Genomic DNA, 22,320 nt, shown 5'->3' with positions numbered 1-22,320 from the left:
GTTCAAGTTTCAAGTTTCTTTAATAGTTGTCATACAGAAGTACAGAATACTTTCATACAAAATGCTTCTTACTGTTACGCTCCAGAGACTGTGCTAGACAAGATAGTATCAAATAACATAGTATAGCATGTAATTTAGAAGTAGAAAATGAGGTCACAGTGTTCAGTATAGACATATGTACAATGTTCGATGCAGAATAGACGTAACTGAGTTACCATATAATATACAATACTATGCAGTGTACTAATGTACAGTACTATATAGTGCAAAGCAGAAATGGGATGAGGTACAATTTAGGTACAATTTACAGTAAGGTGTACGAGTTGTAGTGCAATCCTTCATCAATAAATATAAAGTGTGGGGAGTGGGTGCTACAGTGTGTTTGTTTAAAGTGGGTGTGTGCTATAAAGTGTGTGGAGTGGGTGCTACAGTGTGTTTGTTTAAAGTGAGTGTGTGCGTGTGGATGTGTGTGCTATGTGCGTTTGGTGGTTGTTGTTGTGTAGTGTTCATTGTTCGTTTAGCAGCCTGATGGCCTGGGGATAGAAGCTTCTTCTGAGTCTTTCTGTGCTCGCCTTGAGACTCCGGTATCGCTTGCCTGACCGCAGCAGTTCAAAGAGGCAGTTGTTCGGGGTGACTGGAGTCTTTAATGATTCTCTTAGCCTTGCCCTTGCAACGCTTGTTGTAAATGTTCTGGAGGGTGGGGAGCCCCCCTCCAATTGTGCGTTCGGCTGAACGTGTCACTCTTTGTAGTCTGCTTCGGTCTTGTGCAGTGCTATTCCCAAACCAGGAGGTGATGTTGCCAGTCAAGATGCTCTCTATTGTACATGAGTAGAAGTTCTTAAGGATCTTCTGACTGACTTGGAACTTCCTTAGGCGCCTGAGGAAGTAGAGGCGTTGTCGTGCCTTCTTCACAACACTGTCAATGTGTGTGGTCCATGTCAAGTCCTCGGATATGTAGGCTCCGAGGTACTTAAAACTGTTGACTCTCTCAACCGGTGCCCCGTCGATGCTGAGGGGGCTGTAGTCCTTGACCCCCGACCTCCTGAAGTCCACAATCATCTCCTTTGTTTTGCTGACGTTCAGGGAGAGGCTGTTTTCCTGGCACCATCCCGCCAGGACCTTGACCTCTTCCAGGTAGGCCCTCTCGTCGTTGGCAGAGATCAGGCCCACCACCACTGTGTCGTCAGCAAATTTGATGATTGTATTGCTACTCCGCTGAGCCACACAGTCGTGTGTGTACAGGGAGTAGAGGAGGGGACTCAGAACACAGCCCTGGGGGGCCCCTATGTTGAGGGTGATGGATGAGGAGGTGCAGTTGCCTGCTCTCACCACCTGGGGTCTGCCAGTCAGGAAGTCCAAGACCCACTGGCAGAGGTCATAGTTCAAGCCCAGGTCCCTGAGCTTGGCTATGAGTATGGAGGGGACTATGGTATTGAATGCCGAGCTGTAGTCGATGAATAGCATTCTCACATAGTTCCCCTGCCTCTTGTCCAGGTGTGATGCTGCTGTGTGCAGCACATGGGCTATGGCGTCCTCCGTGGACCTGTTGGGGCGGTATGCAAATTGCAGGGGGTCCATGTTGATGGGGAGGGAGGAACAGATGTAGCCCTTCACTAGCTTCATTGTACACGACGGCGACGCCACACAAAACATTAATAAGGCTATGCCTATGCTGCTATGACTAATGTGTTACCAAGTTGGCTAATTTAATTGTAATCATCTGCTTTTGTAGGTGCATTGTCTGATATAATTATAAATTATGAATTATAAATTAAATATAATATAATTGTTAGCTCGATAGATGAAGGTTGCAACATAATTATGTAATGTCATGTTGTTGGCTGTGAGAGCAGCCCCACTGCACCCAGGCAGCGCAGCCGAGTGAAACCTTGTTGGCTGCGTCACAGTCACGAAAGGGGCTACTTATTTAATTAATCTAATCCACTTTATTTATAGAGCACATTTAAAAACAAAAATATTTTCGGCCCCGAAGCTTCGATTGCCAAAAAAAGCTTCGAAGGTCAGCCCTAGTGTGTGCCATCATGTTAACGTTAGCCTCAGTTAAACCTTGCGACGACTAAGCTGTGTTCTGTGTTCTGTGTTCTGTGTTCTAAGCTGTGTTCTGTGTAACTGAGCTGTGTTCTGGTCATGTGACAATACACATATTTAATTGAGACCCTTTATTATTTCAATTTAGCTGGAAATACATTGATACATCATTCAGTAACATTTTCAGAGCCTTATAACAAAAACATTATTACGGTCACCATTGTGACCAGTGGGATTAATCAACAAATTGTATTCTTTATTTTTCTATTTCATTTTAACATTGCACATGTTAAAAGGGAGAGGGCAACGCCATTTATTTGTACTCAAAATGTGAGTATTACCAAGTCAACTTGTGTTCTTAAAACAATGACAATAAACATAGTTTTATTAGGTTGAAATAATGTGGTTGTGTACTTATTTTTCTGTTAACGTATGGATTGAAAACTGAAAACCTTAATGCACAGTAACTGAACTAAATCTTTTTAAGTTCTGGTAACTTATTGTTTATTTTTTTACAGTGTAGTCTTGCGATCAATCGAAACTTCTTTACACGTTATACCTCACATTCACCCATTCATTCACACATTGTGGTGTTCTCCATTAGGCCTGTAGGTGGAGCTATGACACAGCATTGATTGATTCATTGATTGAAAACTTTATTAACAGATTGCAGAATGGGTACAGTACAGTACAGCTAATAATAATAATAATAATGGATTGGATTTATATAGCGCTCTTCTCTGACTCAGAGCGCTTCACAGGGTCCATTATTTGTTCATACACAGTCATACCGGTGGTGGTAAGCTACAATTGCAGCCAGAGCTGCCCTGAGGCAGACTCACGGAAGCGTGGCGAATAATCATCGCCTACGGCCCCTCCGACCACCACCAACATTCATTCACATGCATACACATTCATACGAGGCAAGTAGGTTAAGTGTCTTGCCCAAGGACACAACGGCAATGGGATGGACATGGGCTTGAGCAGGATTCGAACAACCAACCCTTCGATCATTGGACGCTCCGCTCTACCCCTGAGCCACGCCGCCCCACAACTCAATACATACAATTGTTAAGGGGATGCAGACCAGAGAAAGACTTTCGTCTTGTTTAACGTACAGTACAGCACACGTACAGTACACACACCGATGGTGGAGGCAGCCCACGTGGCATTTTGGATGTGAGTGAAATGGTTGCACTGTATGCAGCTGTTTGTCTGCATTGCATCCCCCCCCCCAACTCAGATTTAGGGTTGATACAACCATCATAATAATATTGTTAATAATAACAATAACAATAATGATGTAATAATGTAAAAATTATCATAAAAAATACCTGAATATGAGAGAAAAAAATTACGATGCATGGAATATTGTTGATATGGCACACTAGTTACAACTATATTTCAAACTGGCACTTCATGTCAAAGAGGTTGCTGACCCCTGGTATATACCATATTAGATGTTTATTCACAAAATCGTCAAGGAAGGGGGGGGGGATCGTTTTACGAAGCTGCGGTCGTTACCAAAAACATGTTTTAGGTTCGGTAAAATATGACGCTGTGATCAATACAAAAGCATGTTTTAGGTTCAGTAAAATAGACCTTACCTTAGTCAGAAGGTACTCCAAAATGAATAATCCCAGTAGTTCCATCGCGATCTCCATTACTGGTGTGCATTGGGCCTGGCCTAAAATACGGGAAACAATAGGTTTCAGGCGAAAAAATCTGCGATTCACTTTGAGGGGGAGGGGATTCCTGCAGCCGGAGGTACAGAGGCACTGAAAGACCACTGAGAGACCCAGTTCAAAAGGTAGCCTATACTGCCACATGTCGGGATTCGATCGTCATTGCAATTATAACGTAGGCAGCGGTACCAGGGAGACACAGGCAGGTCCGTGTGAGGTCCAGGGAGACACAGGCAGGTCCTCATTCATTTGTGTTTAGTCAAGGTTTCCATATTTATCTGTATCCTTCCTCTGTTACTATGTCTCCCAGTGTGTCTCTGGTCCTCCATGCTCCCCTGTCAGTGTATTGTTCCTATTCCTTGTGTTGATGTATGTTTCTAGTGTTACTCTTGTATAGTGTTCAGTCTTATCTTGTATTTAGTGTCACTGTAGTCTGCCAGTCTGTATTCCTTCCCAGGTGTCTCTCGTTCCAATCAGTCTGTGTATGTTGTGCCTCCCCTGCCCCCCATTGTGGATTCATTGCTCTGTTACTCTGTTTCTGTTCATAGTATCCTGTCGCTCATGGAGTAGTCTGTTTATCCTGTTCCATCCTCTCTTAGCATTTGCACCGTGCGCCCATTGCCAGCTCTGCTGAGTTTCTGTTTATAGTGTTTTCAGTTTATAGTGTTTTCAGTTTATAGTTGTGTTTCGAGTAAAGTACTTTGAATCACACCCCGCCGTCTCATGCCTGCTCTCTTCTCGCCTCTGTTCTGCATTTGGGTCCTACACCCCCACACCCCTAACAAAGAAGGTGCTGAATGGCAATTGTTCATGTCTGGTCAATGTTAGCATGGTGTTATTCACCGTCAAATAGGAACAAAAGAAAATTGATATTCTCCTTTGGTTCCTTACAATTTACTCAAGCCTAGTAACAGACAAAATATTCCTGACACTGGGAATACATTCCCTGAGATCCATAGATATCCGTAGATACCAAGAACATGCAAATGGGCCTTGTAGAAGTGGAGCCATCTTCCATTTACTTAGGTATGTATTTTTAGGCAAATTTTCTGAAAATATGGCTCTGGTTTAAGAGGTTAAAGGGGAACTATCTTATAAATGGCCTTTTTGAGTGTTTAGCATTGTTTCCTAGCTATGTGAACTTATATTAATATGGTCTATGTCTCAAAATTCTCATATTGGCGCATTCTTCCAATTCTCCTCTCACAATATTCACCCTCACTGAACTGAGTCATTTGAAAATGTGCCTATATGTGATGTCATAAAGACACCGCTGCATGTTAATGTTCAGGCGAAGACGACGCTGCGCAGTGGTTTAGGAGCCCAGGCTCAAAACAGCTCGAGATCTTGAGGTAGAAAAATGCTGTTTTTGAGGACTTGATTAGAAATACAAAACAATGAATAAAAAATATATATATATTACAGAGGTGTTCCATAGACTCACAGGAATTGTGTAAAAGTGCCCAAATAGTGAAAGAAATAGTAAATACTATTATAGATACTATAACTGTTAGCTTTTATAGTAAACTAAACATGTTATTAAACATTCAAACTGTGATGATATGAAATTTTTTTTTAAACACCAACAAAATTAAATAATTATTTTGTTGTGATTTTACGCGATTTGACTGTGGTTGACTTGTGGTCAAAATCACTGGGCACGGTCACATTTACAGTATATTCTGAACAAAACCAAAGCAAGTTTGGAACCTGTGGGCCACACGTTGAGTAACTATACTGTACTGTACCATGTGTACAGTATAGAATGAAGTAGAATGTATGGAAACATGGGGTAGTAATACAAAATCAAGACTCTCTCAAAGGGTTTAACACTAGCACAGCCATGGAGACAATGTCACCAATTCCCGCCAGGAACGGGTCAGATGACCCGACAGCTTATATGAGAAATATGAGAAAAATAAACAGTGTAAACTATATAATTACCTCTGAATATAAAAATATGAGGTTTACCACAATGAAATGTTGGTTTGAGTTATATAAAAAAAATAATAATAATAATTATTGTAAAAAAGAAAATATTATAATAATATTTCCTTTTTTTTGGATGGAAGAGCCACACATTGACGGGCAAAGAGCCACATGCGGCTCGCGAGCCACGGGTTGGCCCCCCCTGCGCTAGATACTCTCAAAGTGCTGTGACTTTCGTCTGTTCCAACGGCCCATATGTGGAAAAACGTTCTAATTACATTTTCCTGAAGTCATTTTGAAATTTCAGAAACCGTGCCAGATAAAACGGGTACTTTTAGGAAAAGTCATTGAGTGACAGAGCTGGAGCTCGACCAAGTGACGAGGATACATTTATTGAAAATGCCTAGGGGTCATTTGACCCCTTGTTGGCTGTGCTAGTGGTAAAAGACACATATGACATTGACAAGCTACTACAAACAAGTAATATATCAAGTAAATAATTTATTTTGACAATATTATGCAACAATAAACACCTTGCCAGGTAATTTTGACCCATACTATGTGTTCTAGTGTTAATCAGGGTGGCAAAACTATTGGCACTGGTGATATTTATCTATTTAGATCCTGCAGCATCATGGATCGTTGATGCTGTTTGTCTATTTGGTAAAAGAGTCACATGTGAATTTAAACATTGGAATTATGTCTTTTGCTGATGATAAGCAGAAAGTCAGTCTCCATTCCAGAGCCATAATGCCCGCTGGGTCAGGTCACATGAGCTGCTTACATTACTGGGTTGTTAATTAGGCATGCCACGCCCCGCCCCCACACCCCCCACTTGCAATGGAAATACAATGGGAGTTCATAATTTTAAATGTGAGCTGTGTTATTTGAGAGCTCATTTGAATGTTTGAACTGATTGAGCCGCACAAAAGTGCGTTCCTGTTTTGCAAAAGAAAATTAGAGCTGAACTTTCACCTACAGTAGGTATAGTGTTAGTCTTTGAAATGATTTCCCTGCTGCGACATGACTTGTGTTGAGGCATGGTAAGACTGTTTTTATGGCCAGAAAGCCATAAAAGACATGGTATCTAATATGGCTTTCATTTCTAGCAAATAGGTGGAATGGGAAAAAGTCTTGACTGTATGCTGGAGCTTTCCTCAATCTTGCTAGTCTCCAGCCTATATGGAAGTGCATTGTTAAAGCCCTTACACCCATACTCAGTCTGCACAAAGCTATACCATGATCCAGTTGAGATGGGGATTTAGAGAAGAGAGTTGTATTTGTTATCCTTATGGGGTTCTGTCTTCCTCTTTCTGTTCCCTCCAGTCAAACAATGTAGGCCCGGTTCTGAGAGGTCAGGGGATATCTCCTTGGCTTTTATTTTTTTTTGGCTTGTGGATTGCTTAGGGTGGCTTAAGACAGTCTAATCCTAGCTGACAGTTAAGTGATTATTGTGGAGGCAGGCTTTGCCCAAGACACTGGGTATTGAATGAGATCCATGTTGGCTATCGACAGGAGAGGGAGGGAGTTCTATTTTTAACAGAGTGAGCCAGCTACGGTAGCGTGAGAAATTGTACTCTCAGGGCATATACGCCACCCCACCCTCTCCGGGGTTTAGTCCTTGCTGTTGGTCGAGGAGTGTCACAGTGTAACACTGTTGATTATGTGTGGTACAACTCTTTGGAAGTAAATGTAAAAGAGTTAGCCAAATAGATTGTGTCATAGTAATTCAACTACAAGTAGCATTCAACATCTTAGTGCTATATGCAGTGTATGGGTCTGAGCCCATCATGGGATACAGCAGGTTCCAATGAAACATTGGGCCTCATTCATGAAGCGATATAAGAACAGATTTCGTTCTTAACTAGCATTTCCTCTTATTTTGTTCTTACCTGGGATTCAGCAATGTTTTCTTATTGTTGCTTTTCTCTCAGGCAATACCAAATTCTAAGAGTGGTCGAGAGCACTCTTACCCAGATAAGAAACTCTTACCCAGATGAGAAACATTTAAAAAAGCCTACCATTCATAATAATAATAATAATACATCAGATTTATATAGCGCTTTTCCAATGCTCAAAGACACTTTACAAAACAAACAATATAATACAAGTTTTAGTAGATAAAATAAAATAATATATATAAAAAGGTGAGAGAGGAAGGAGTTCATGGGTTGGAAGCAAACCATTGGTCAATTGCCCCCAAATACGACTTTATAAACCCAGAACTTTTCAATAATAATTATATGATAATTTATTGTGTGCGTACTGCTTCTGAAATGGATTATATATTGCTGTTAGAACAGTTAGATGCTGGCTGCCCAGGCCATACGCATAGAATGCATATTTACAACCTCTCCTCTCCTCCCCATCTCTCATCCCCTCTCCTCTCTTATCTTCTCTGCTCCACACCTAAAGTTCTGAGCGCACTCTGGGTTTTAGCCACAGGGACCTTTCAGGTTAGGAAATACCGGATCTGTCACCTGTCATCTCTCTCTGAAAGGAGAGAGCATAGGATCAGCGGCATATACATATCAGTATACTGCGCGATTGGTTCTTGACAAGTGCGCAGTCGTTCAGTATATTGACAAAGCCTACTTTGCTGGAACGATTAATTTCGCACTATACAGTAGGGCTGACCTTCGAAGCTTTTTTTGGCAATCGAAGCTTCGGGGCCGAGCTTCGATTTTAATTCGAAGCTTCGAAAAAATTTATATATTTTTTTATCTTATGTTGTGGGACTTGTACAGCACTTTGGTAAACTTTGTTGTTTTTAAATGTGCTCTATAAATAAAGTGGATTGGATTAATTAATTAAGTAGCTTTCGTGACTGTGACGCAGCCAACAAGGTTTCACTCGGCTGCGCTGCCTGGGTGCAGTGGGGCTGCTCTCACAGCCAACGACATGACATTACATAATTATGTTGCAACCTTCGTCTATCAAGCAAACAATTATATAAATATTTATATGTAGTTGATAGAGACAAAGGCAGAATTCGACTTAATTAAGCACGTTTTATGTTAAGCCTTAAAGGCCAACTTGCAGGTTGTATTTTTGTTCAATAAACAATGTGGACTAGGCCAACGGTGACTTTCATGAAGAAGAAAAATAAATATTGAAATTGACCCAGTTTTAGCGTTGTTATCAAACATTTTGTCTGCCCAATACAATCACCACGCACGTGGATATTTTAATCAATGGTTCATAGCGTGCGCGTGTAATCGAAATGATGTCGTCACGGCAGGTGCAGGGCACCTGAGAGTCACACACACACAGAGAGTCTCAGGCCTAGGTTACACTGGGCGTTTTTGTTTTCGTTTTGTTGCTAAATGAATACGTTTGCTGTCTCTGTTACATAGAAATGCCGTTTTGGCAGGAAAACGCGTTGCCCTAGCGGGAACGGTGAAAAGGTGTTTTCGTTTTGGATACTCGCCAAAACTCGCCGACAACGTGGCCGTGTAATCTGCGCGAGCCGTTTTTGCTCAACGCCCATGCGCAGTAGACTGTCAGACTGCAGTGTAACCTACAGCCCGCGCGCAGCACCATGTATATCCCTCCTGTCTGGCTGTCTGTCTCGAGCCCGGGGGGCAGCACCGAGCAGCGGCCGAGGAGCAGCCCGCGCGCAGCACCGTGTATCTCTCCTGTCTAGGCTGTCTGTCTGTCTGTCTGGAGCAGCAGCCCCGAGCAGCACCGAGCAGCAGCCCCCATGCCCCGCGCGCCTCATCTCTCCTGCCTCGAGCAGCACAGAGCATAACGCCATAACGTTATTTCGCGAGCCCAGCTGTCAGAAACTGTACATTGTAACGTTAACACAGCCCAGCTGTCAACTGTACATTGTAACGTTATGTTATTTCGGGCGTTTTATTCATAATGTTATTTCGCTCGACTGTACATTGTAACGTTAACACAGCGCACCCTAACTGCTTGTGTATTCTAGCAGTGTTTTAGAGGTTATTTTGTACAGTACCTTTATCTGCACTGAAACATACATTTCTACAGTACATGCAATTGTTGAGGTAGATAACCGTGATTATTTTTATTTATTTATCTATCTCTCTGTGAGCAAAACCTATTAATATTACATATGTGTTGGCGGAATCGGGTCAATGTTTGTTTTGAATAAAACGCCAGAAATAACATAACGTTACAAAGTACAGTTGACACCTGGGCTGTGTTTTTTTTTTTTTTTTTTATCTTTCTTCCCCTCCTTTTTCCCGATTTTTCTCCCATCCCACCCTTCCTGGTTGTTGCGTACTTGCCCCTACTGTTGGTCCGGGAGACCGGAGACTGTCACATGCTTTCCTCCGACGCATGTGCAGCCTGGGGCAGGCCAACCTGGCCGCGCAGGTTCTCACCGGGGAGAGTGTAGCGTGTGGGAGTGTGGGTCCTGTCCACAACGCCCAGGACCCACCCTTCAGCTTTCCCACCCCCTGATACAGCCAATTGTATCAGTGTGAGAGGCCAGCCAAGCTGATAGCAACGCCGGGAGCTGGATTCGAACAGGCGAATCCTAGTGTCTCCCGGTGTTGGTGACGAACATAGTCTCCGTGCGCCACCTGCCCCCCCCCACACCTGGGCTGTGTTAACGTTACAATGTACAGTCGCGCGAAATAACGTTATGAATGCCCGAAATAACATAGCATTATAAAGTACAGTTGACAGCTGGGCTGTGTTAACGTTACTGTGGTAACATTGACTGTATTTCATAACTAATATGTGTGAATAAATAGAGAATCATAATGTAAAAGCAGGACTCAGCCAAAGGTGATATTATTGGTGTTACAAGAGACAGACATTCCAAACCCCCCACTCTAACAGATGTAATCAGTGGAGAACAAAGACTGTATGTAAATATAAGTCACACCCAGCGTCTAACAGAATACAGGCAGAGAAACACAGACCAAACTTGCTTTTGCTAAGAGTTCATGAAAACTAACTCCCCGCGCATGCTCAGTGCTGAATTCGAGACGAGATCCGTTGCGGTCTGACCAAGCCTCGTTCTGACAAAACGAAAGCGCTCAGGTTGCAAAACGAATATCTAACTCGGCTGCAACGTGCGTTGCGCTCTGGAAAGCGAAACTCACCTGAAAAACTAAACTAAAACAGCCTAGGTGAGAGTCACACACGGCTAGTGGCAGGCAGAGAGCCTTGCTACTACTAGCCGAGGAGTAATGAATGAAAATGTATCTGTTTCACCTAACAACACTATTGCTCCGTGATCATAGCCATCCATCTCTAAAGCTAACCACCATTTGTAAAAGCCACAACCATGTTACCATATTTGTACTAATGAAAATCATTGTGTCGTTGTACATATTGTGTATACACCGTTAGAAGCTAGCTAAGTTAGCTAACATAGCTTAGCTTAGCTTGGTAGCCGAAACTCATAACATCACCCGATTTAAAATGGTTCTCTCCTCTTTGTATACCTTTGTCATCACAAGTATTCTGCCAAGGAACTTATGGACACGACAATAGTAGTAGTTATAAGGTGTTTGAGCTTGTAGCGTTAGTTAGCTCATAGCTATCGTCACTGATGCACCGAGTGCAGCTAAAGGGGCTACTATCGTATCAACATGCCGGGGCGCATAGCTTGCTAGCCGGCAGGATGTGTGTGCAGCAGTGCTTTGCCTCACAGGTCTGAGAAAAGGACCTACACATTTTACTCATTCCCAAAAGTCTTATACATGCACGACAGTAGACATAATGCTAACGTTAGCGGGGTAACGTTAGCCAGAGCCATATAGCCAGCTTGATACTATGACCCGGGGATAAGGTGACAGCCCACAGACCAGTAGCGCTGCTGTACTGAACAACAGGCTGCCTAGTGGTAAATGTAGTTCTTTTTTTTACGACATTAAAAACATTATAACTACCTTGTTTCAACCAGTTGTAGCTGGTCCATCAAAGTCTCCCGACGATTAAACCCATTTGCGTCTTGTAAGGCGTCCATTTGGATCAAGGAAATAGCTTTCTGCACTCGTCAAAACTCCTTGTAGTGGATCAGAAGTAGGGGAAAGATACCCGACGTGACGTCATGGCCCTGATAGCTCTGATAAGCTTTTTTGATTCCCGGGTGCATGTTATTCGTGCATGGACCTTTTTACCCCTTTCGGAGTGGCATTTCCGGCGTCAAATGGGAAAAAAAAATATTAAATTAGATACCAATGATGTAAACTACCCATAATTGAAGAGTAGGGTTTAACCTGCAAGTTGGGCTTTAAGGTCCTGCTTTTCTTTATCATAAATCGATCAATAGAGACCGTATGAGATCCCCAATTATCATGGGGTATCATTGGAAAGCCACACTCATTGGCTACAACCCTGTGCAAAGATTTTCGAGATCACCAAATGATTGACGGAGCTAGAGCCCCGGGAGTCGGGGGTGGTAATGTGTACTTTTGCGTACTTTGGGGCACACCTCACATATCGGCATGTAACTCGAGAACCGCTGAGCGGATTTTGTCACCTGAAAGGGCAATCGACAGGCAACAAATGGGGCTTTAATTCTATCTATATATTGTATTAAAAGAAATGCACACCCGAGCCACTAGAGGTCGGCAAAGAATCGTCCATATGTGGGCCCTTGGATGTTAACCCTTTTCTCGCCAATGACGTGTTACCACGTCATTCCTCGCCATGCGTAATCTGCCAATGACGTTTTACAGCGTCTTTGATAGAGCCATATGGAATCCGCGATCACGGAATCGCGGACGGAATCGCGGAATTGAGCAATAAAAATGGAATCAACTACAATTTTTTTTTTATTTATTTTTAACTTTTTCTTTCTTTTATGTTGTGGGACTTGTACAGCACTTTGTTCAACTTTGTCAGTGCTGTAAAGTTTAAACCTTTTAAAATCTTAGACAAACAAAACACTTTGCTTTCATGAAATATTGTAAGCCGTCATTTGAGGCTTTATAAAAGCAGCACAATGAACACAAATATGCCAGTGCCGAGTCCAACCTCATCTTAAATAACAAACAGCATTGCTTGTTGTAATTAACAAAGAGAGGCAGAGTTGATTTTGCAAAAATATATATACATATAATTTTTTTATTTAATTTTTTATAATCAAATTCTATTTTCATATTCGAATCCCATGCCCATCGAACAAAGCTTCAAAGCTTCGAAGTATTTAAGACAGCCCTATTAAATGGACTGTTATATCTTATTAAATTGTGGACATTTATTCATTCCCACTTATTAGACACTATTTCTGATGGTAAAATGAGCGTACAAAGCAAAATACAGAATTCTGAAATATTTGAACGAAAAAAACGGAATTTGGAAAAAAATCAAATGGAATTTGGAAAATAATTTAACAGATTCATTATGGCTCTAGTCTTTGAGATCAATATTTCAAATTTCTGTCATGGTATTCATATTTCACCCACGGATCCTTGACTGGTGCTGTAGATCTCCGCTCAACTCTCCAACGCTTCAATACCGCCACCTGATGGCCGATCGGCGAGTTGCAACCGGATGTCGATAATTGTGACGCCGGTGTGTCTCCCTATTTTGTCCGGCCACTCGCTATCGCTCGCGGGACTCCATCTTGACCAGTGATGCCACAGATTACTTGTAAAAGTAATATGATTACTGATTACTGATTACTCCTTTAAAAAGTAATCTTAGTTACTTTACTGATTACTTGATTATCAGAGTAACTTAGTTACTTTGAAAGTAACTAGGTTACGAAGTCGTCCCCCCTGCTGCTGCCACAACATAAGAATGACAAAAAAAATTTAGTAAAATGTACTCAATTTGAGTAAAATGTACTAATAGGGCAGGTATGCCTATCTTGCTATCTATAGATCTATAGATTTCACAAAAGATAAATGGTCAATAACACCACATGTAGGCTGATATGTAGCCTACCTTTGAGGCCTGCCCCATTCAGATATGGTTCTACGTTATTATTATTTATTATTGTGTGAATGAATGAATGAATGAATGAATGAATGAATGAATGAATGAAAACTTTATTTAACAGATTGCAGAATGGGTACAATACAGTACGGCTCAATACACACAATTGTTAAGGGGATGCAGACCAGAGAAAGACGTTTGTCTTGTTTCCATCAGGGTCCCCCATTTTCAATTCATATAGACATTTATGACATACACAACATACATGACATTTATGGCATAGGGACATATAGGTATTTAGTACTGATACATTTGTGACATAAACGGTATTCAAATATACAGTACTGTTACCCCTAGATCATGACAGAGTATATACATATGATGGGGAGGGGACTGTACATTAGGAGGGGGTGGGTGGGTGGGAGGGAAATATATATACGGCGGGGAGGGAATATATATACTGCAGTGTTGTCAGTGTGCTACTGACAACCTACATACTGCAGTATGGTGTTCCATGTTCATGGAATAGTGCAATGCAAAATATGTTTAACTCAAAGGTGAAACATACTGTTTGGCTGGTGGTGCAGCTCCGAGTCCTGTAGAAGTCGATGGTCGTGCTGTGCAGCTGCTGTATATTCCATATGCGGTAGACAGTATTTTGTTTCCTCCGCAAAGTGAATGTTTTTTTCACCCGGCTTAACAAACGTTAAGTAGACTAGTGAACTTCCAGTGCTGCAAGAAAGCGTTACGAGCGCGAGCTTCTCCCTGCTAGCGCGCAGTTTAGGTCAGGCTGAAAATAACAATAACAGCCGCGCCCACCAGCATGGATCAACACGCGAGGTTACGTGCTCAGACACGCTTTGAAAACGTGACATGTGACGTCACTCCCAAAGAGAAGTAAACAGCTCTAAGCGTATTTTTTACTGTCGAAAACGAAATAAAATACTGCATTCCGCCAGCATTATGAATTTATAATGAGATAGTAACGAAATAGTAATGCACAGCCACTTGGACAAGTAACTGCAATTAGATTACTGGCTTTTAAAGATTAACGCGTTAGATTACCATTTTCGCGGAAAAGTAATCAGATTACAATAACGCGTTACTTAGTAACGCGTTAGTGGCATCACTGATCTTGACACACTGGATAGCGATCCGTTGCCATAACTCAATAAACAACATTATTTAGACGTATATAGTATTATACAACCTGGAAATGGATTGCATAGATCAACATCCCATAATAGCAATCTTTTTGCTCCACGCTCATCACCCAATGCTACGAGGAGACTGGGGTGAGTTTCAGCCTGTTTGTTTACCATTTTCGATACAAACTGCTCTGATCTATATATCACCCATACTACATGAATGATTTAACGTCGGCCACGGACTTATAAACGACCCCCCCCCCCCCCCTCCGGTCAACCGCACATGATGAGTCATAACGTCTGGGACCTTGTACAGTTGACATTTTTTATCTGGCGTCAATCGGTATCAAACTACATTTCATGATGCATTTATGGCTATAACTCACGTTCTATGAAATACTGCAGAAAACGACATATTTATACTCTAGACCGTATTTTTGTATGAATGTGTGAATGAAAAAGTTAAACGTTCCTACATCCTGAACGATAGCTAATCGATGTTGAATGGGCCATAGTAATGTCAATTTAGCAATACAAGTTAAAAAGTTATAGCCCTGCAAAGTAGGTGAACATCTATAGACAAATAGAGCTAACAAACTAGCTACAAGGATGGATATAAGCGTGGCAGAGAAAGGGTTTTAAGAGGTCAATGTTTTTAAATATTTTTTTTGTAGCCAAGAGTAAAGACCATAACCCTATCAAAAACAGTAGTCAAAGTGTATATTTTCATTTTTACCGATGTTTTATATGTTTTATCGGAAATAAAAATTTATCGGAAAATGCTAATTATCGTAAAAACCGCAAGAAATGACTAAATCCAGATTCAACCCTGCCATTGGAAAGAGGAGCATTTTCCCTATCCATAGATGTATGATTTGGCTATAATAAGGTCAAGGTCAAGTTCAAGGTCAAATATGAATTTATAACGGTCTACAGATTAACAGGTTAAGACATATTTTTATATGGGTCGGGACACTTTAAAAAAGCAGCACAATGAACACAAATCTGTCCGACAGTCTTAAATAACAAACGGCATTGCTTTGCTTCTTCGTTGACATGTCTGCTGCACATGTCCTTGTTGTTTTCAACACAGATAATCTCCACGTGCTTGTTGTAGAGAGGTGGAGTCGAGGCGCCGCTTACTTTCGTTTGATTGGAATGGAGGCAGGAAGGCGCCGCTTACTTTCGTTTCATTGGAATGGAAGCTTGTGCCATCGAACGAAGCTTCGAAGCTTCGAAGTATTTAAGACAGCCCTACTTGGGCTGGGCGATATGACGATATTATATAAATATCGGGTACAGTTCATTAACGATACAACTTTTTAACGTATCGTGGATATCGTGATGTTTTGCCCAAGAGGATTGTGTCGCATCAATCTGGTCCACCCCGTTCAAACTTTTGAACAACGCCGCTCCCACACACACACACTACTGCATCAAAGTTAGTACTTATGATTAACAAAGGCATTCGTTTTGTGGCATTAACGTTATATAGTTACACGTTATATAGTTACACATCAGCGTATTTACCCAAACATAGCAACGTCCGATGACGACATAGATAGCAAGCGTTACTGTTCATATCTCAGCCCGTGCCGAGTTGTGCATGCCCATTCTGCGGTCTGTTAATAAAGTTTTCAATCAGACAGATGTATGGAAAGGCTTTTATTATAACATTTGTTGCAGTAAAATCATTATGCCTCGTTGTCATGCTGCGGTGCGCTGGTAATCACTCGTCGGCCGCGGTGAGCTGTTGTTGTTGTCGTTGAGCTGAGCTCTCGTTAAAATCAATGGAGGGCATTCAGGAATGTAAAAAAAGAATAGCGCTTGCCGATTGGTGCTAAGAACAGCAGGGCGGGTACAAGCGGTGTGACGTAATTGGCAGACTCGACTGTCAATCAAAATTATTCTGTTGCCGGCTGAATGATTGAATGAATGAAAACGTTATTAACGATTGCAGAATGGGTACAATACAGTACAGCTCAATACAACAACAGTGGACTGGAGGATGAAGACCAGAAAAAGACTTTAGGCTTTTTTACATAAGGGTCCTCCATGTTCAATTCATCAAAACATTTAGAGACATACAAATATACAGTAGTTTCATAAAAATGCTAAAATCCTAAACTTAAATATATGCAATATATAATCTAATAATCCAATAATCTAAATCTAATATATAATATAAAAATGCTAAATGCATGGGTATTTTATTTTGTCTTTAATGTTAGCTTGCAAACTCAAATACTGTCTTGGTAAGCCTCATAATGAATTGTTTGGGGAAAAAAAGAAAAACATTGTGATGTGTATCGTGTATCGCCGAAAGGTCAGAAAATATCGTGATATCATATTTAGGCCATATCGCCCAGCCCCCTACTATACAGTACGTATACGTATAAGTACAAGTATAAGTCTTTATTTGTCATCAGATTAACACACACACATGCGATGAGCGACCCACAGGAAGACACACACACATGCACTGAGTCGCGAGTCGTGAGACGTGTGTGTGTCATTTTTAGATCAGCCGCAAAATCGCTTCATGTTGAATGGATCAGACAGGGGGATCAGATGCCGGCTGTTTTACACACGCCTCATTTGCCTTATAAGGAGATGGTGGGCGTGTATGCAAATGAATTGAGCATGACCGCCCATTTCAGTTTAAGAATGAGTGGGATTCATCATGTAAGACACCTGGGTAAGCACATATTTGGATGTTAAGAACGGCTTGATGAATGTGGCGGTGGCTTTTCTTATTGTTCTCCAGATGGGTAAGCAATAATATAAAAAAAATAATAAGAGAGTATTGTTGAATGAGGCCCATTGTCCCAAATACATCTATTTTTCATGCAAATTGTGATAGAATGGAAAGAAAACGACTCAACCAGTTCAGTGTTCAATATATGCCAATGCAGCCAATTGTGTGTTGTCAGCTCACTATGGCCTTGTCACCTCTTATGGAAATCTTAAAAATGACTGATGTCTTCTGACTAGGCACCCGTGCAGATGATGGCCTTACATTCTGTGCCATATTAGCCTATCGCCTATAGCCTGTCCCTCATCCCAGTCATTCACTCTGTTGACACTCCGTTTGTACGCAGACAGTAGATCCATCAAAAATTAAAGGCGCTCATGTCAGTTTTATGGGGTGAATATGAAGTCGCATGCACATCATTTCAAGCCCTGCATCTCCACCTAATATGATTATTTATCCTCCGGTTGGGTTAGGGTTTTAGGAGGGAGGAGATATTTCAATCATAAATCACTGACGCAGCAATAGCCCCCTGAATAATTCACCCTCCAATAGGGGCTGTGTATTTACAATGGGAGGCATAATGCTACGCTTGCTTGCCCTTGTGTTCAGGTAAAGGTTCCTTCCATACCATAGATCACGTATATAGCCAGAGGTGCCGAGGAGCTAAACAGCTTTACCTCCTCCCACAGGCCATATTGCAGGCACAGAGGTGTCATTTAAGCTTGATCGATTGTATAGAGACAATTTGATCTCGGAGTCATTTCGTATCTCAAAGTGGGACACATTGCCAGCTTGAGGCCCCTGTAACACGGTGGTGGAGTATTTTTAATGGTAGTATCGACAGCGTGGAAGTGAAAATAGGGTGCGTGTTTGTCTGTGTGTTTACCCGTCACTAGTTGCATTTTCCCCCATGTTATTTGGGTTGGTTGTCATTCAGCCTTTGAACTTTGTCCTTTCTATTTGAATAAAAGAGTGCACTGTTCTCTTGTCTTCCAAACATCCATATACAGGTATGTTGATTTACCAATGGAATAGTCAAGTTCTTGTCATTATCAATGTTCCACACATTTCACTAGAATGCATCTACTTTTTTAGACCAATCAATGGCAATCAGTTGTAAATACATACAATTCTTCACAATGGAACTCTGATTCAGAAAGCAGACGTTCACACACATTTTGACAACACACGTCAAATATCTCAAGAAGAGAGTACTGTAATTGTATTCAGATTCTTTTTATTTGATTTATATCGTTTTTTTTTTTTTTTACTCCACACACTTGTTCCAACCCTTTTGTTTTTTGCGATGCCAGGAATGATCTATGTTTTAGGCTGTGGGTGTTAAGGGAGGTAGACGTCTTGTGCTAGAGGCAGACTCCAGACGAGCGCAGGGCTTTGTTCTTGTGAAAAGGAACATGATGAGGAGCACTTATTCCTTCTCCCATCTTCTCCCCACCGCCTGTCAGCACTGACTAGTGTGTGCTGTGTGAGTTTGCCCATGCCCTACCTACTCATTGGCAGGCAGAAGACACACCTCCTCCGCAGTGGCGGCATAACGGATTACTCTATCTCTCTCTCTGTCTCTATATCTCTCTCTATACAGTATATATATATATATATATATATATACAGCCAATACTGTCTTTTACAAATGGAAAACAATCTGACTGGTTTGCATGAACACCCTCTTTATTTTAAGCACTGTGTTAAGTAAGATGTGAAACCCAGTTAAATACGGTATTGTTGTACTGTAGCTAGAGGCCTCTTTATTCAAAACCCAGTGAATTAGAATTGCATTTAAATGTCAGTTGTTAAATTGCTGTTCTGGGGGCGAACCACGGATCTTCAAACTGGCAGCAAACAGGGTCACGGGACCAACAAAGTGGTAGTCCACACCATAACATGCAGGCAGAGGTTTTAATCATCCACAACACAAAACCGCTGGCCTCAAGCATTTCCTATGCTTGATTCATCTTGGAAAAAGCCCCGGCATGTAGTAACTGATTTATGTTGGAACAAGCCCCGGCATGTAGTAACTGATTCATGTTGGAACAAGCCCCATCACATAGTAACTGATTCATGTTGGAACAAGCCCCGGCACATAGTAACTGATTCATGTTGGAACAAGCCCCAGTGCATAGTAACAGATTTATGTTGGAACAAGCCCCGGCACATAGTAGTAACTGGTTCATGTTGGAACAAGCCCCAGCACATAGTAACTGATTTATGTTGGAACAAGGCCCAGCACATAGTAACTGGTTCATGTTGGAACAAGCCCCAGCACATAGTAACCGATTCATGTTGGAACAAGCCCCAGCACATAGTAACTGGTTCATGTTGGAACAAGTGTGGTATCCTTGACTGGTATTTCATAACAAATCCATGTATGTATAAATTAGTTTGGAACAAACAGTATCAGGCTTCAGTGTTGTGTGACATTCTGGGGAGAGTCTTAAGGCAAACCCCCACACAAACAGATTACTCAACTGTATTTAGAAGACAGTTGGAGACACAGGGGCAGGTCATAAAAGCCCCATCATGCTAAAACTGTTTACTCAACTGTATTTAGAAGACAGTTGGGTAACTGGAGGAGCAAACCCCCCCACTTGAGAACTGTTTGAATCCATACAATAATAGATTAGAGACAAAACACATGGTTCAAATAATGCCTTAAGTACAAATATGACTAAGATGAGTAGAGATTCCCACGCTCAAGAGTGGAGATCTGTAGGAAACTAAACCATATCAATTTAAAAGGTAACTGACTCATTAGATTTGAATATCATTTAGAATGTCAAACTGGTTATTTAAGTAATAAAGTTCTTCACTCTGGTTGTAAAGCTTGCTAGAACCTAAACCATTAGAACTATTAATTCAGTATACTTTATATAGGGAATCTGGTATTAAAATATAGACAACGCCACATTGGTTTAATGCTGAATATATATGTAACTCATTGCATTAAAGCTACAAATATAGAAAAGGTTTTAGGGTTAAGACTCTGTGCTCATCAAGAAACCACAGCCCACACAACGAGGAGATTGGTGGGGGGCGCCCCCCCCCCCCCCCCCCCCCGAAGATCATCTGATTGGGACCCAAGGAACAGAGGAGACTCCATATATAGAATCAAAAAACCTAATTGGACCAACGTATTATTAGAATATGTGCTACTATTGGTGGAAATCAGAGTATAAATAAGAATGTATTGATGAGAGAGAGGAGGCCAGACAGATATTCCCACCCCAGGGGGTTTTCTGGCCTCCACCAGCTCCACAGACCGTACTATTGCCACGACGTAAGTAAACTGTATGGAATAATCACTGTTTGTGGTGATATAGAGTAAGATGCCTATCTTAGACCAGGTTTACTAGGTGGTGGCAAAAGGAGTAGTCTATTCCATTGATAAACATGACTAATTTTATGTGCAGACTTGTTTTGATGTGAGAGCCACCGTGAATGGGCTATAATTATGTAAACCTCATCAATCCTTTTGTACATCATGTATTATGTAAAATGATGAATAATCCCTGTATGCAACTGATGCATTTTCACCTTTGGGCCTCTCGGCAATAAATACATGAGTTTGAATTAGAACTCTGTGGTCTTGACTGCACGTTTATTCCTTGCTGGCTATATTTGAAGCCAGATGAGGAGACCATTCTATCACTTATGATCTTTCCTCCTTCCAGATAACAACCTCATTGTACTGTAAATAACCTTAGGTATGTGCTTAGAATATACCACACAAGCCCCAGCACATAGTAACTGGTTCATGTTGGAACAAGCCCCAGTGCATAGTAACAGATTAATGTTGGAACAAGCCCCAGCATATAGTAACTGATTCATGTTGGAACAAGCCCCAGCATATAGTAACTGATTCATGTTGGAACAAGCCCCAGCATATAGTAACTGATTCATGTTGGAACAAGCCCCAGCATATAGTAACTGATTCATGTTGGAACAAGCCCCAGCACATGTTAACTGTGTCACACTGGGACTAGTTCCATCACATTGCCTCGCTCTGTCTGAAGTGTAGTACATGCTCATGCTCAAGGCCCCACAATTTTCAGTTGCGGGTGGATAAACTTTTACCTGCTGCTTATGGTGTGGCATGTGGAATACGTTTTTAGTTTTGTGACCCTTTTTGCTGCCTGTCTGAAGCTTCTCGGTTCGCTCTGAACTGGCCATTACACTAACCACGGCATCAACTACACTACTAGCAAGTATTTCATGTCCAGAAATCTGAACTAAGCTTAGCCAAAACTCAAATGAAATATTCCAACACAATACTCTAGAGTCTACACAGTTTAATTTAGCCTAGGTACCAACGAGATTAATTTGGTAAAAACAAGGATATTTCAACAATTGTTCATCATTGTTACAGTAGCTCATCTTCTCTGAGAGCTGCACTGGCTTTCCATTGCCTCACAAATCCGCTTCATGGTTCTTGACCTGGCATACCGTGCAGTGAGGGAAATGGCTCCCTCCTACTGTACCTCCGGTCAATGGTCTCCCTCAAGAACCCTACCCTCTGCATCTTCTGGCCGCCTGAGACCCACCCAATTTTCCACCGTTGACAAAAAACTCACCTCTTCAATGAATATCTGGATATACAACACGTATACAGGTGCATTGTATGAAGTATGTTAATTGAAATCCCATTGAGTTCAAAAGAGAAAATTATTTGAAATAATCTTGGCTTGCTCTCCATCTCCTGCTGTTCCGCACCCATTGACGTCATTACATTCAGCCGATTGGTATATATATATATTGTGGCAGATATCATCCCCCGTCCCATGGCTACGTGGAGGAAGGGAGATACTACTGCCACGGGCAGAGGAGAGTTAATTAGGGAGCTGATTAGGACTGATAGAACACACCTGTG

General features: G+C 41.6%; 1 protein-coding gene across 1 annotated transcript in view; it reads left to right on the top strand.

Annotated features, from left to right (window-relative positions):
- fhit (fragile histidine triad diadenosine triphosphatase) overlaps positions 1 to 22,320 on the top strand; it is a 251,822-nt gene that overhangs the window by 87 nt on the left and 229,415 nt on the right. The window lies entirely within an intron of this gene.

The sequence above is a fragment of the Notolepis coatsorum genome, assembly GCF_963971535.1.
Source record: "Notolepis coatsorum genome assembly, chromosome: 6".
Classification (NCBI taxonomy): Eukaryota; Metazoa; Chordata; class Actinopteri; order Aulopiformes; family Paralepididae; genus Notolepis; species Notolepis coatsorum.
Note: the sequence above shows the minus strand (reverse complement) of the source record. Positions and strands in the feature narration are given on the sequence as shown.